Source organism: Lonchura striata, chromosome 2 (genome assembly GCF_050655825.1).
Source record: "Lonchura striata isolate lonStrDom1 chromosome 2, ASM5065582v1, whole genome shotgun sequence".
NCBI lineage: Eukaryota > Metazoa > Chordata > Aves > Passeriformes > Estrildidae > Lonchura > Lonchura striata.
The window spans coordinates 76,934,359-76,950,300 of NC_140704.1; the positions used below are offsets into that span (position 1 = coordinate 76,934,359).

General features: G+C 41.7%; 2 long non-coding RNA genes across 2 annotated transcripts; one reads left to right on the forward strand and one right to left on the reverse strand.

The window, feature by feature from the left end:
- Positions 1–4,144: 4,144 nt before the first annotated feature.
- Positions 4,145–5,323, reverse strand: LOC144247944 (uncharacterized). The gene is made up of 2 exons (XR_013341393.2): positions 5,220–5,323; positions 4,145–5,117 (listed from the first exon to the last, which is right to left on the reverse strand). It is a non-coding gene; the product is annotated as an uncharacterized LOC144247944 (long non-coding RNA).
- A 900-nt stretch (positions 5,324–6,223) lies between these two features.
- On the forward strand, positions 6,224–12,260 carry LOC144246755 (uncharacterized). Its single transcript, XR_013340432.2, has 4 exons — positions 6,224–6,785; positions 8,792–8,919; positions 9,912–10,099; positions 10,201–12,260. It is a non-coding gene; the product is annotated as an uncharacterized LOC144246755 (long non-coding RNA).
- The last annotated feature ends 3,682 nt before the right edge of the window (positions 12,261–15,942 follow it).

A 15,942-nucleotide genomic window follows, 5' to 3' on the forward strand; every position in this document is an offset into this window, starting at 1 on the left:
TGTAAAATTTTTCATATTGCAATTAGGCATTCTATTTCTGAAATAGAATGTGTGTGCATCTTTCTTTTTTTCCTTTTTCTCCCAACTTGATCAGTCTGAGGCCATGGCAGCAAACCTATTATAAATTGTCTGCAAGTAGCAGTGCTGTCCTGAAAAGAGAGTAGGGAAATAATTGTCTCTGAAATTTATTTATCTGATTTCCGTTAGATCTGGGCAGGTAGTAAGTTTGCTGTGACCTCTAGTGGCACAAGTTATGATGTTAGTTTAGCTTGTTTTGCAATTTGGGTCAGAGTAGCATTGTGTCTCAACTCCGTTTTCTCTGCTGTTGAAAATATCAGGCTCCAGCACGGTGTGGATGAATGGAGGCAGAGATCTCTGAAGTTTGCTCTTGGGGCAAGAGGTTTATTGGGGGTGCAGGAAGGTCCTGCCTCGTGCTCCCAGACGCAGCACGTGGCCAGGCCTGAGAGGGTGGGGGAGGGGAGAGACAAAAGGATGCTCTAGGAGAGGGAAAGCTCCAAAAGAGGGGACGTTCCAAGAAGGGAGGAAGTTCTAAGAGGCGAGGAGGTTCCAAGAGGGGAGGAAGTTCCAAGAGAGCACATGGCCCCTCAAAGCCTCCTTATAAAGGGGCTTCAAGGTGGGTTGGAATAAAGCATGGCCAATGGGGTTACAGGCACTTGATGTTTTAAGGGAGGGATAGAGGTGCAGGGTGAACCATACATCTTTTGGGGGGTGGGATGGAACAGTCTATTTCACCCCAGGACCCATTCGAAGGCAGGGGTGTCATCCGGCTAGCTGGGAGAACTGTTCTCATCCTGGATGTATTATTTATGAACAATTATGTTTATCTATCATCCGCAACACTCTGTCTCTCTTGTTGACTTCAGTGTGTGGATAGCAGCCACTCCTCTATGCACCGTTCACAAGGTGTAAAGAATTTATCCTCTACCCAGGTTACTTTAAGGGCATGTAAAATAAATGACTAAAGAAATGCTAAGAATTGTGTTGCAGCTAACAAGACAGTGTACATATTCACAACACTGGCACACCAATGTCTGTTTTGACTGTCATTGTCAGAGAAATGCACTTTTCAGTAGGGGTGAAGACAAAAAGTATTAGCTACAGTGAAGGCATGAAAGCAATAGAAGTGCAGTAGGAGTATTCAGTATTGCCTGCAAGATTATAAATCATTGCTTCTAGTACTAAGTCAAAATATATCTTAACTCTGACAGGGTTAGCTATGACAAGCCATCAAAATACATGAGAAAAATTGGCACACTCTTTCCTGACATGTAAATAAAAGGTGTCCTGGTGGAATACCTTCTGATCCGCTAGTGCAATGTAATTACAATTCTTTACTAATGAAAAATTTACTTATTTCACTTTAATTTGCAAGATATGAACAAAATTTTAACCAAAATGAACCAAATTATCCAAATTTTTGGTCTGGGGAAGGAAGATTAAAAATATAAATTCACTGCAGGACTGAAGAATTAGCAGTTATTGTTGAATATTGACTACTTTGCAGATGAGAAATTGGTTGGATTGCCCTCATCCAGGGCATAGTGGTCAATGTTGCAATGTCCCAATATACATCAGTGACAAGTGGTGTCTGTAACTGGGAGTGGAACAAGTGATGCCTTCATCAGTGTCATTGGCAGTGGGATAGAGCACAGCCTCAGAAAGTTTGCAGATGACACCAAGCTGAGTGCTGCAGGTAACAAGCCTGAAAGATGGAATGCCATCCAGAAGGACCTGGACAAGCTTGAGAAGTGGGCACATAGGAATCTCTTGAGGTTTATCAAGGTGCTGCTGCTGGATTGGGGTAATCCCTGGTATCAATAGGGGCATGGGGATGAAGAGATAAAGAGCAACCCTGCCAACTTGAGGATGAAAATGGAGGAGAGGCTGGACATGACCCAGCCATGTGCACTCACAGCCCAGAGGGCCAAAGGTGTCCTGAGCTGCATCCAAAGCAGTGTGGGCAGCAGGGGAGGGGATTCTGCCCCTCTGCTGTGTTCTGGTGGGACCCAATCTGGAGTGCTGCATCCAGCTCTCAGGGCCCCAGCAGTGGTGTGGGAACTCAAAATGTCTCTCAGACATTTTTAGAGGTTCCAGGCCTTTGTCAGAAGCATTCTAGACCCTGGCAGACAGCTGAAAAACAGCTGTGATTTTGAGTTTGAGCCATGGAATGAATTGCCAACTTTGGAGGTGGAACAAGCAGTCACAAAAGGTTAGATAGTATAGTAAAAGTAGTTACAAAGTAGAGGGGAAATTTTTTTAGTATTGTACAGGGGGGTTTTTACACATGTACAGGGGGGTTTTTCACTTTGTACATGGGGGTCAGAAGTTCTAAGATGGAGGAAAGTGGGCTGATCCTGTTCTTCCTCCTTCTTCTTCCTTACCTCCATGTTCTTGGTGATGTTGGCACTCACAGATTGGTTTAGAGTAGAAAAACACTTGGCAATGTAGGTAGTAGGTATTGGGGAATAATTGTAAACATGTTATACGTAATATATCATATAAAAGATAGCAGCAGCCCTGGGCAGAGGGAGAGACGAAGAAGACAGCAGATAGAGAGGATGTCAGGGTGTGTGTGTGCCTCTACCCAGGCCGCTGATCAAATAGCTGCAGTCCAAGAACATAATCTGTTAGATAACTAGCAATAAACTGCCTTGAGACCGAACAGCTAAGCCTGCGGAGTTTTTCTTTGGAAGCACGGGTTGGAGGGGGAATTTCACCACCACATGAGATCCCAGAGCAAGGCCGGGGTTCTCACAATTGGCATCCCTGCTCGAGCACCAACAAAAAGAAGAAAAAGAAACATCAAACAACCTCCAACCTTCATTGGCAGAAAAAGAAAGAAAAAGAAAAAAAAAAAAAAAAAAAAGAAGAGCAGTACACACTCTCCGCAATTTCAAGAAGAGAGGGAGCGGAAAGCTCAAGATAAGAACCTGACCTTCACCAAGGCATTTCGTCTGGAGGACAGCCAGGAGGAGAGAAACCAGAAGCGCGCCTGGGATTCCTCGCCTGTGGCCTGCTGGACGATGGACAGTGCCATCTCTGGACTGACTTCATGCTGACTCAGCTTTTGGTGAGAATGGTTGAAATTAAGAACATGGGGAGGGAAGGATTTTTCCCAAGGACACACCAAAGATTTTTTTTTAGCCCTATAGGGCGAAACTTCTACTCATCAGGTAGAGACAGCCCAAATGAAATGAAAGCTTTGTTATTATAGGTGTGGTGTAGTCACTCGCACACAGATGTATATTTTTTCTTGGGATTGAATTTTTGGCAAAGGATCAATAAGTAACTTTATTACTGAGCCACGAAAGGACAAAAAGATAAGACTGCCGCAAAACTTTTGCTTTTAACAAGGACAATATTATAGCCAGCTCTACGGCACGGCACGTCCAACCGGACAGCTGGGGCTTCTATGGGAGCACAAAGGGGGAAGATCGCCCAGCCAGCAGCTTGGGGCAGTTTTCCTCACCACAGATCCAGGGGAAGCAGGACTGCCTTCCATGGACAATCAGGGGATGGTCTGTCATCATGCCCTGTGTGTCCGGGTTCCCACTGTTCCTCAGTTTCCCTCGAACCTCAATCCCTGAGCTCCTCCAATGCAAATCCCCCAGACAGAGAGATAAGCCAAGCACAGCCGCAGCCCCCGGTGGGGGAAGGGACCGAGCGCTGCTTGAGTCCAAACCCGCGGCGAGAGGGGCAGCGGCGGCGGCGTCTCCGCGGGGGAGGGTGCAGAGGGAGTGCAGAGCAGAGAGGGAAGAGGAGGGGAGAGGAGAAATCTTTCATAGCTGCGTGGGCGGGGAGTTCAAAACAGCCCGCGGTGCAGACGAGAGTTGGGGCAGCGGGAACAGCGTAGACACGGGGCAGCGGGGGCGCGGGTGCAGTGGCCAGGTGTACCAAGCGTCCCGTGGTGCGTTCGGTGTCGAGAATCCGTGAAGCCGCAAGAGCGGCCACCCAAGAGGCGGAGGGCAGCTCCCGGACCGCGGCAGCCAGACCCGCTGAGGTAATAGCAGAGGGACAGTGTCATGGTTTGACACTGGCACAATGCCAGTGCCCCCATGAAAATGTGATCCCTACCTTGAATGCCGTGAAGTGGAATCTAGAATAGAGCAAAGCAGGCCCAAGCTTAATAACAGGAAAAAAACTTTATTAAACTACCACTACAAAAGAAAAGAGAAAACTAAAGAAGGGAAAAAAAAACCACACAAAGATCCAAATGAAAACCTTGCAAAACATTCCTCCCCCCCACCACCCAACTCCAACAAACCACAGTGAGACACAATCTGGACCCCAATCAGGTTTCCACCCTCCAGACAATCGATACTCAGTCCATCGAGGGAGAGAAGAGTCTCTCCTGTGCCACAGACCCCCCAAGAAACACAGCTCCACATCCTGTGTTTCCATGTCACACATGGCACCGCCCGGAGAAAAAGTTTGCCATGGTGACCTTTCTCCTTTCCATGCACAGTGCTCTCACCACCAATGCATGGATGGTCAGACTGCCTTTAGGATTTTTCCTTTCAAGGATGCCCTGCCAAGAGGGGAGAAAACAACAGTTCAGTTTTTCATTGTTTGGGACCACAGTCCCCCCCCCATTTTCCCCTGGGGCCGAGGGCTCAAGAACAGAGATCTTCTTCTCTTCTCTTTCCTTTCCAGGGCAAGGGGGCGCCACCACAAACCCCCTAACCTTTTCTCTGTTCACTCCACTTTTGTCTTTTTCCCAGCTGAAGCAGGTCTCTTGACTCACTGGCATCCTCCCAAAACACAGTCCCTCTTGAAGGAGAAGATTTGGTTCAGGTTGTGGCTAACACGGAAAAGTCCAGCCAAAAGCCACTCCTTGTCCCCCTCCCATCCAGAATTCCTCCTTCCAACATCCCATCCCAGGGTCCAAGGTGTCCCTCTTCCTCTCTTTCAAACCGAGGAGGGGAAAGGAAAATTCACAAAGCTTTCATTTCTCGAGGAAAGGGTTAAAAGTCCGAACTCCCAGGATGGCTCGATGCCCGGACATCCAGCAACTCCCACACAACTGGGCACCTTGCAGCAGCTCCCCCCGCTCCTCCTTCCTTGCGGCTTTCTCTTTCCCTCTCGGGAGAGAAACTCTGGGGGGGGAAATGGAGACATCCCAGATTTCTTCCACCCTTCCATCTACAGGGGCCAGCCCGGTTCCAGTCCTTCCACCACCCTTGGGGCTTTCGGCCTACCTTTCTCAGGCCATGGGGCTTCCCCTCCCCCACCCAGCTCGTGGCTGGGCGGGGGAAGGTCTGCACTGCACGCTGACCGGAACCAAAGAGAGCGAGTTCCCCTGGGAATTCTGCTTTCAACCCCTCTGTGTTCTCAGAGGCGTGTCTACTTTCAATTGGTCAATATCTAAATTGACCTCTTCCTTCTGGAAAAAATTATCTTTCCGTGTCAAACCACAACAGACAGCGACAGGCATCCTTTGCTGCAACTCAGGCGGTGGGCACGTGCGTGAAGGTTGAGCGGAGCCCGAGAGCCACGGGTGCAGGGGAATTTTCGCATCTGGAACGCGTGGGACGGGCGCAGGCGGGCTGTGGGTGCTGGAACAGTCAGGAGAGGGGCAAAGCGAGATGGGAGACATCAGGGCCGAAATGGGAACAGGAGGGTGATTGTGTCAGCCCAAGGGGGGACGGCAGTGGCTCTGAACCAGGCGCTGCGAGCCGGAGTTAGGCGAAAGCATGGTCGGGACCAGAGCAGGAGCGTCCACACCCCCGGGGTGACACAGGCAGAGACGGAGCGTGGCCAGGATGACTCAGGGCACGGGTCCATTGCAGTTCCCATGGCAACAGCCAGCATAAACCCACAGCAACCCCTGTCAGTTTCAGACACGGCCAGAACAGAATAGTTATTGCATAAAGAATCAGTTACACATAGATCGGTTGTCAGAAGAAATGTTAGACTGAAAGTTTATCAGGAATTAGTACGGGGTTTGCAAATGTAAATCAATTGTCAGAAGAAATGCACAAATGTTATCGGAAGTGCAAATTGGAGAGCAGAGTGCGCCGAACGGTAGAGCGGGGTCTCACGCATCTCGAGCGCGGCACAGGCACTGACGGCGTCAGCGGCAGCGGTGGCCGCCAGCCAGCCAGGCGTCCACAGACTGCGCGGTGACCGCGGTGGGGGGGAAAACCCGAGCGCGGGACGCGGTGCGGGGCGCAGTGGCAGCGGGAAGCGGCGGTCGCGCGCTGATGACGTCAGCAGAGCGCCTAACCACGCTGAGAGGGGAGACAGACACCGGGGCCAGAGCGGGACAGGAGCGGTGCCAGGTCCAGTCGGGCGTAAGAGGGGGCAGTCCCGAGCTCACAGCCGGGGCCAGCGCAGCGGGGCGCAGTCGGGGCTGGTGATCCTTCTCTCGTTCCTATGGCGACACAGACAGAGACGGGTGAATCCAGGCTGCGCACTGCGTTTGCAGAAGTTAAAGCGAACGCAGAAGTGTCTGAGTGACAGGTTTCAGGCACGGGTCCAGTGCAGCCGCCACTGGGCGTGAGCGGGGGCTGAGAGCAGGAGAGAGACACAGTCACCCCAATGCAGGCAGAAGCGGGGTGTGACTGTGCCAAAACTGCTCCCCTCCAAACCGCTCAGGCTCGTGCAAGCGGGGACTGGGCACAGCCAAGGCAGGGATTTCTTTGGTCACTGCCTCTCCATAGCAGAGCTGCGGTGTGACAGATGCCGAGGTTTTTTCCACTGCAGTGCACATCCAAACATTAACAACAAATACACGGCACAGCCCAGAAACCACAGCAGTCAAAGTAAATAACTTTTTGCAATCACATCTATTACACCAAATGTCCCACAACAATGATGAGATGGAATTCCAACATTCACCCAAAAAATAAGATACAGCTAAGTCGCCACTTGAAATCATAAGGACCTTCTTCAAAATTCTCCAATGTTTCTAAACGCTAACCCCAGATTTTTTAGTTAGGTGACAGAATTGATCAGCACATGCACCCATCCGGTGTGGTGAAGGATATTCTTTATAGAACACAATGTGAAAAAGAGATATCATAATGAGAATTGAGATAGAAAATTGAATAGCATGAAACTTTAGTAATTTATTATGTTAAGGTTTAAGTTGTATTTTAGCATTCTAATAATAATAGAATTGAATTTTATATATAGTTTAAGTTTAAGTTAAGTATTGTTTAATTATAGTATATAACTTTAAGTTTATCTTAGTTTGGGCCCTGAAAAAGTTAAGTTTATAAGTGTTTAATTGATAATGGATTTATATATTGTTAATTTGATATATATATAGATTTCATAAAGTTAATATAATTTAGGGATTTTTTTACCAAGATTTTATATGTTAAGTTTAAGTAGTGTTTAATTCAAAAAATTATTTTAAGTTTTTCAATAGTTAAGTTTGATCAATTAACAAAGTTTAGTTGTTTTTCTTTAAGGATAAGAAGGTGTTGACTGAAAGAGTTTATGAGATGATAATGAATATTAAGTTAAAGGGAAGATACAGTCTATCGGATTCTTGGTTTTATTTTAGTCTTTTCTGTTTTATTGTAAGTTTATCAGTGTATAAGAGTCTTGAAGAAATTTATTCTGAGTTTTTCTGAGATTGATTTAATTGTTTAATGATCACTTGTTTATTTTGTTATTTCTTTGTGTAATGATACAAAGGATGGTTGTTTCCAAATTCTTTCTTTTGCGTTTAACTATTTAAGTGTTTTATAAATGTTATTGTTAAGAAATTTTATCATGTTATCAGGTGAAGCTCTGTGCTTTGTTCTTTCATAGCGAATTTTCCTATGTTTTATTGTTGTTTTTGTAATCTCATCCAGGTTACATGTCATTCTGAAGTTTCATTTTGGATTTTAACTATGTCGTGCATTTTTCTAGGTGAACTCTCTGGTTTGTTTTTACATTTCTTGTGAGTGGAATCATTGCATTTCTATTTTTTAACATTCTTGAATGTTTTTCTGAAAATCTCAGAGACAGATGCCTGAAGCATTCTGACAGTCTTTTGTTAATGTTTATCTTATGGTTTCTTTCAATTGAAAAAACATCTGTTTCCTTCAAAGGAGTTTCAAGAAGAATGAATCCTCATGTCATTTGATCAATTTATTAGTTTGAACTTTGAGTGTTTATTTTATATGAAAATGTTATAATAAGTTGCTATGTTTTAGGTATCATATATGTAATGTTAGTATAAGCTTTGTTTAAGATAGTATGTTAAAGACCATCACTCCAATTTAAAGTTTGGGTTTTGGCCAGGCCCTGATTTTAACTTGGACGGATGAGTTTGCCAGCAAAATTCAGAGGTTTTTGCACAAAAATGAATGTTATGTAGATCATTTTGATCCACCAATTCGATCCTACACATGTGACAGCTGACACAGCTTTCGGGTGAGACTTGTCAACCCTGCCCGGGAAGGGATGTCAATTTTCACTGGAAACAAATGTTTCACCTGTTTGCAGACTCTGAACCACTGGCACAATGTTTCCGATAATTATGCTTTGTTCAATTTTATATATGTTATTTAGAATCTTTCTTTTGAACTCTTTTGAATTGTTATTGATTTTGATAAGTTTTCTGCATTTTATTATTAAGATATTTTGTCTTGTTCTATATTATGTTTTATATTTTAACCTTCTTGTTTCAAAAGAAAAGAAGAGAAAGAGAGAAAAAAGAAAAAAGGTGTAAAGAGAAAAAAGAAAAGAAGTGAAGAAGTGCCTGAAATAAGGCTGGAATAAGTAATTAAAATTTTGTATATTTTAATCTTTTGAGATAATTCTTTTGTAGATTTGATTTCGCTGATTGTCGAGGAAAATATGAAGAGAGTGCCAGACACTGGACGGATCAAATTGAAAAAATCAGTCAAGTTAATAACTTTGAACAAGGATCGTGGCAATGTTTTCATAAAGTTTAAAGTAGGTATTTGTTTTTATATTATAGGCCCTCAAAAGGTGTTCTTATAGATTTAGAGATAATGGCTCAGATCATTGTTAAGGCAAACACCGGATTGCTGACAATGTCAGGCAGAGATTTCTTAATCATTCATTTACATTTAAAGAAAGAAAAAATATTTTGAGTGGACAATCCAAAGTCACAAGTTTTTTCAATCACGTTGTTAGAATACTCAGAAGTCTGCACAGTTCATTTTTTAGCTCACAAAACGTTAAATTCAAAAATAAGTTTTAGAGAGAAATCAAAAATAAGTTAGGAATCAATAGAAAAGATGACAGTATTTACTGATAGTTCAAGGAAAGCTCACAAATCCAAATCACATGGAAAATTCCAAAAATAGAGAAATGGAAATCAGATGTAAAAAAATGGTACAAGGTTCACCACAAATTGTAAAATTAGTAGCAATAGTCAGAGTTTTTCAGTTATTTCAAAAGCCATCAATCTGATCACAGATTCAGTGTATATTGCAAATGTGACCAAACAATTAGAGGAATCACTAAAACATACGGACAATGAAGTTTTATATTCATATCTATTATGCATGAAAATAATCCTAAAAGACAGAGAACATAAATATTTTGTTATGCACATCAGAATGCATTCTTCATTTCTGAGGTTTTTAGTAAAAGTGTATGTTTATATAGATAGATTTACAGTGTCCATCTCACAAACACTGCCAGACATTTTTGAGCAAGAAAAATTGAGCCATGCATTTTTTCACAAAAGTATACAGACATTGATGGAATCCTTTTGCTTCCTAATGTCAGGCAAAGGAAATCATCAGTGTTTCTCAGAGTGTCAGTTTGTACAGCGTCCTGTATTTACAGGAGTGACCAATTTGAGAGGTTTGAAAAAGTCTTCAGCTGTGGCAAACTGATGTCACAAAATATGCATTTTTTGAGAAGCTTGAAAACATTTGTGTTTCAGTTGATATGTTTTCACATTTATGTTTCAGTTCACACATTTTCAGGAGCAATTTTTGGATCATGACATACAGGAGAAACCACAGAATATATCATACCTTAAAATCCATTTGGATAAACAGAAAAGGAGGAGGCAGGAGCAACATCTCACATGCAGTCGAACAGAGTTTTGTATGTGAATTGTCAGACATTTTACAAACAGTGCACGAGCAGAGCTAAGGTAAAATTCTTTAGTTTTGGTCAAAAACCCAGAGTCAAGACAAATTGAAAGTTCATTTACATTAATAGATTGGGGCAAGGGTTTTGTTTGTGTTTCTATAGAACAAGCACCGAAGTGGGTGTCGGCAAGGCATGTGAAACCTCATCGGGTGCAGATGCCAGTGAACATGGACCAGAGAAGCAGAGAAGCAAGCACGCAGACAAAGATGGACAGCAACGCTGCAGATGTCTCGTCAGACAACGATTGGGAACTCAGAGACTTGGGGTTTTCCTGGGGAATCAAGTGTTGTTTGGGTGTTGCTGCATTGTTGGGTTTCTCACAGAGGTTGGGGACATGGACATGGGGTTCAGACAGATAGTGTTCATGTGCTTCATTCCTTTGCTTGTTGCCTTGGGCAATGGGACAGGTTTTCCCATGAGACAGCCAAGGGAAAAGGTGTGGGAGACTTTGGCAAAGGCAGCGGGTCTGGACAGCATTTGCCTGACCCATTCAGAACTGGGGAAACAATTTTTGACATGCTTGGTAGGTGTGTCAGTGAAGGAATGACCAATTCCAGGGGACACCCTTCCAAAAGGTTCTGAAGTCCTTTTCAGATCCTATGGAGGGATGGCATGTCTGGACACAGTTCCTTCCTGTGGCTCACTTTGAACCTCCAAAGTTGGAAATTTTGGGGTTGACAAAAATGGAATTTGGTATCAAATTCAATCCATTGAAAGTGGCAAAGATAGATGATCAGATAGTAGATATCATTCCAAATCAGTTCTTTTATAGAAATGCCTGGTGCAATCACACCAAAGTGACGAGCAAACTATCCCTTCAACACCCAGCCACTTTACTGAAGGGAGTGTTTTTTAGTTTGCGGGAACAGAATTTGGCCTGCTATCCCTGCAAAAGTCAAAAGCAGTCCATGCAGCATTGAGGAGCTCTCATTGATAACACCTGATTTAAGAACTTTAAAGGAGCTGACACACAGGAAAGAGAAAAGATTCTTTGAACAATATAGCCAAATTGTGATAATGATGTCTGTACTTGGGACAAGGCTCGGAGAATTGCAGTAGCAATTTTCTCACCCCAAAAACAGCGTTGGGGGTGGCCTTGACACAATTGGACCACATAGCATGCTGGATTGAGCAAACACAGTCGTGCCATTTTGTCTGCACTGAGTGACATGTTAACAGATATCAGCAGTGCAAGACAAGCGGTGCTTCAGAACAGGGCGGCAGTTGGTTATTTGCTGCTGTCACATGGGCACAGACATGAAAAATTTGATGGGACATGCTGCATGAACTTGCTTGATCATTCAAAATCTATTCATAAAAATATGAAACAGATGCAAAGTAGTATCAGCAAATTGAGAAAAAAGAAACTTACAGGATTCTGGTGAAATGATTTCATTGGCTTTTTTTAATCTTTCACCATTGTGGAAAAACTTTTTAAAAATAGTGTTATATATTCTTATAGGGTTTGTAGTTTTACTTGTTCTGCCATGCATTTTCATGTGCATTCGAAGAGCCTTGAACAACATGGCAAAGCAGGTGTTTCTGGTTCAAACAGAGAGGGGAGATGTAGGAACTCAAAATGTCTCTCAGACATTTTTAGAGGTTCCAGGCCTTGGTCAGAAGCATTCTAGACCCTGGCAGACAGCTGAAAAACAGCTGTGATTTTGAGTTTGAGCCATGGAATGAATTGCCAACTTTGGAGGTGGAACAAGCAGTCACAAAAGGTTAGATAGTATAGTAAAAGTAGAGGGGAATTTTTTTAGTATTGTACAGGGGGGTTTTTACACATGTACAGGGGGGTTTTCACTTTGTACATGGGGGTCAGAAGTTCTAAGATGGAGGAAAGTGGGCTGATCCTGTTCTTCCTCCTTCTTCTTCCTTACCTCCATGTTCTTGGTGATGTTGGCACTCACAGATTGGTTTAGAGTAGAAAAACACTTGGCAACGTAGGTAGTAGGTATTGGGGAATAATTGTAAACATGTAATACATAATATATCATATAAAAGATAGCAGCAGCCCTGGGCAGAGGGAGAGACGAAGAAGACAGCAGATAGAGAGGATGTCAGGGTGTGTGTGTGCCTCTACCCAGGCCGCTGATCAAATAGCCGCAGTCCAAGAACATAATCTGTTAGATAACTAGCAATAAACTGCCTTGAGACCGAACAGCTAAAGCCTGCGGAGTTTTTCTTTGGAAGCACGGGTTGGAGGAGGAATTTCACCACCACATGAGATCCCAGAGCAAGGCCAGGGTTCTCACAAGTGGAAGGACACGGATCTGTAGGAGCAAGTCCAGAGGAGGGCTGTAAAATAGTCAGGAGGCTGAAACACCTCTCCTACAAGGAAATTTTAAGAGAATTGGGATTGTTCAGCCTTGAGAAGCCTTCAGTAGGACCTAATTCCATCCTTTCAGTATTTAAAAGGGCCTATAAGAAAGATGGAGACAGACATTTCAGCAGGGCCTGTTGTGACTATACTAGAGATAATGGTTTTGAACTAAAATATAGGTTAGATATAAGTAAGTTTTTTTACAGAGAGGATGTTAAAACACTGGAACACCTTGCACAGAGAAATAGTGGATGCCTTATCTTTGCTCATTGCAGTGCAGTTGGACAAGGTGACATTTAAGATTCTTTTTCTGCCTAGACTATTCTAGGAGTCTATGATTTTTAGAACCATTCATGAATATAACTTAGAAATTTAAAAGACCATTCATATTTCCTGACTTATATTAGTGACCTTTCCTTTTTTTTCTTGCTGTACTTTGAGATGTCAGTGACTTCAATAATGCCATTGTTTATTGCATTTTCACCTTTTTTTTTAATCAGGAGTTTCATATTACTCAATTTATGCACCTTACTGAACCACCAGACTTTGCAGGCTCCCCACACAGACAGTAAAAAAAGATTAGTCTTATCTACAAAATTATATGGAGCAAAACTCTGGGACTGCTCTTATGAGTAACTTCCCTTAGCTTTCTGCTGTGGTAAATAGTTCAGATTGAGGTTTCTCTACATGTATTTATTCTTCTTGCAAGTATTTACGATCAAGCAGATCTTGTGAGACAAAATACTGTGGAAACAATTATTACCTTTTATGGTAGGAGTAAGTTCCATTTTCTAACAGCTTCAGAAGCAGCTCAATTTAATAAGGACTGACAGCTTTTAAAGTCTTTTGTGATACCATCATGCCAGGAATTTTTTTGTTTAAAATTTGAGTTTAAGAAAGTTTTTTCTGAGAATAATGCATTCTTCTGAAGAATAGTTTTTCACATCCAGTATCAGAATTAGCTCCAGATGAGACAAGAATTTTTAGTATGTCCGAAAAAATAAACATAGTGTTTTTAAAAATGTACAACTAAAATACTTGGATTAACTTTGGTATCATTTTAGGTATTTTATAATATAAAGCAATTGATGAATCCTATACATAACCACTACTGGTTACAGTTAGTTACAGTATAAAAATGAATAAAATTAATAAACCCAGTTCCACTGTTGACAACTACAGAAAACCAGTGTATTCCAATAGCACTTAATATACAATTATAAAGAAATTTAGTATCTTTGGATTTTTGACTGGAAAAGAAGGTGCAATCATTAATAATAAGTTCATCTGAATCAGATATTGGTCTTGAAACACAGACTTTTCAAAATGTCCATTCTGATACCTGTGATAACTGCACTCTCTCTTCCAACAAATTCTTCCTGAGGTTCTTTGTTGTTGTTGGTTTTTTTTATAAATGGTCACTGAATTTTGGAGCAAGCTTTTGCAAAGCTGGTAGATATCAGCTCTGTGAAGTCTGTATTGTGAGTCAGCTGGCTGTCACTGCTTTGATTGGAAAAGCTCTCTGCAGCTGAGGAACAAACCTCCTGAACAGCTGCCAGCAGCATGGCAAGGCTGCCTCACTCCTTGTTCAGAGCCTGCCTGTAAGACAAGTCCTCACCCCCACCCCTTTCCTTTAGCACTGGCTTTCAGTGACAGTGACAGATGCAATGTGACTCCTCACACATTTACTGGATGATCTATATATTCTGTTAACACTTCATCTGGGTCACCAAAGGAGTCAGGATGCTAAGATGAAGATCAAGCAACATAACAGATTTTTCTTACTGTTACATCATGTTGTAGACTGTCAGTTGTAAAAGTATTTAAACTTTTCCAATACTCTGCTTTCTCATTTCCTTTGACTCTTAGCAGCAATCAAAAACTGTTCAGCTCTAGGCTGAACAGAAATATCAACACATTGCTACATTTGTTCCATCTCTATATAATTTTATAGGCTAATAATTGCTTTGTTTCTCATGTCATTTCCTTGAGTCCAAAATAATCTGAGAGTATCTGAAAAATGTACACATTTCTTCCACTTTTATAGGTGCTGATAGCTCAATTTTATTACCTACTACCTGGTTTCCACATTACTGACAACATATTTGAGTTTTTTCCTGTTCAGTTTCTTTTTTCCATACTTCATCCACAGTGAAACAAAAAATCTATCTCTTACTATAGAACACAGATTAAAAAAAAGCATATGCAGTTCCTAGCCTAAGAAACTCATAAGGAAGGCAGGTTATAAAACCTTAAGAGGACCAAGAAACTTCTCTGACTCCACTGAAATTTGTAACAGATGCCCATTGGCAAGATAGAAAATTCCTTCTCCATGATACATTAGCTTTTGGGTAAGAAGTTTAATATTTTCTAGTCTACTACAAAAAGTGGAAAGAAAAATCATTTCACTAGTCACAATTTTCAATGTCATTCCTATCACCAGCTGACTATAAACACTGGCTGCAGCTCCTTAAACTCTATGTAACTTTGTAACATGTGAAAATTTGACCAACAAATTTGTTTTTGAGTCTGCCCTTTGAGTGACTCAATGAGTATTACTGAATAGTAGGGGAAAATTATCAAAAGGGAGCAAAATATATTAAATGCATCACTCTCTTTAAACGCCTGTAGAAGCATTACTGAAATATTTCAAGTAATTCTAAATTTAGTAATTTAGTAAAACTCAGAAAATCTCATGATGATCAGAAAATTTTATGCTGAGCAGTGGAGATGCAAAGTAAGCCATCCTCATAGTAAGGAAATTACTATCAAAGATTACCAACTTAAAACATTTCCAGTTGTGTTAGTACAATGTAGTACAATGTCTTCTAAACAAAAAAAAAAAAAAAAAAAAAAGAAAAGAAAAAGAAATCAAGCCAATCAAGCCTTAATACATTGCAAATATAATCAGAATTTAATGTGCTGCAGCAATTATGAGTCCTCATGAAAATTGTCAAGTCTGAGAAGGTGATAATTTGAAGTTATTCCCCAAAGCAGTTATAAAATATTTGCCTAAGCTATTCCCTCAGTACTTCTTTCCTCTGCCTTCTCTATGTCATTTTTAAAAGGAAGAACAGAAGAGTCAGGCTACCATTTGAACATTGATCAATATAGTCCATTGTAAAAAATATGTAGATAACCAGAATTTCAGCTTTAAAAACTGTCCAATTCTTGTAACCTGGGGAAAAGGTATGAAAAAAGAAAATAAAACCTAAAACCCCCATAATGTTGTTGTATCAACCTAAAGGCAATTTTTCAATTTTAAGGAAAAAAAAAAAAAAAAAAAAAAAAAAGTGTAATTCAAAGTGTCTGAGCTTTCTTGGCTTTCTCCTTTGGTCTTGGCTATTTTAGACTGTCTCACCACTTGATGCCTCTCTGGATCAGCAAGAAAGTTGAATCTTTCTTGTTTTCCCTCCTATCTTTCTCTCCACCCCAGGTGAAAATACTCAGCTAATGAGTGGGAAATTAAGAGTGAAATAGAAAGCACAAGGAAGGTAAAGAATGGAAGCAAGGATAGA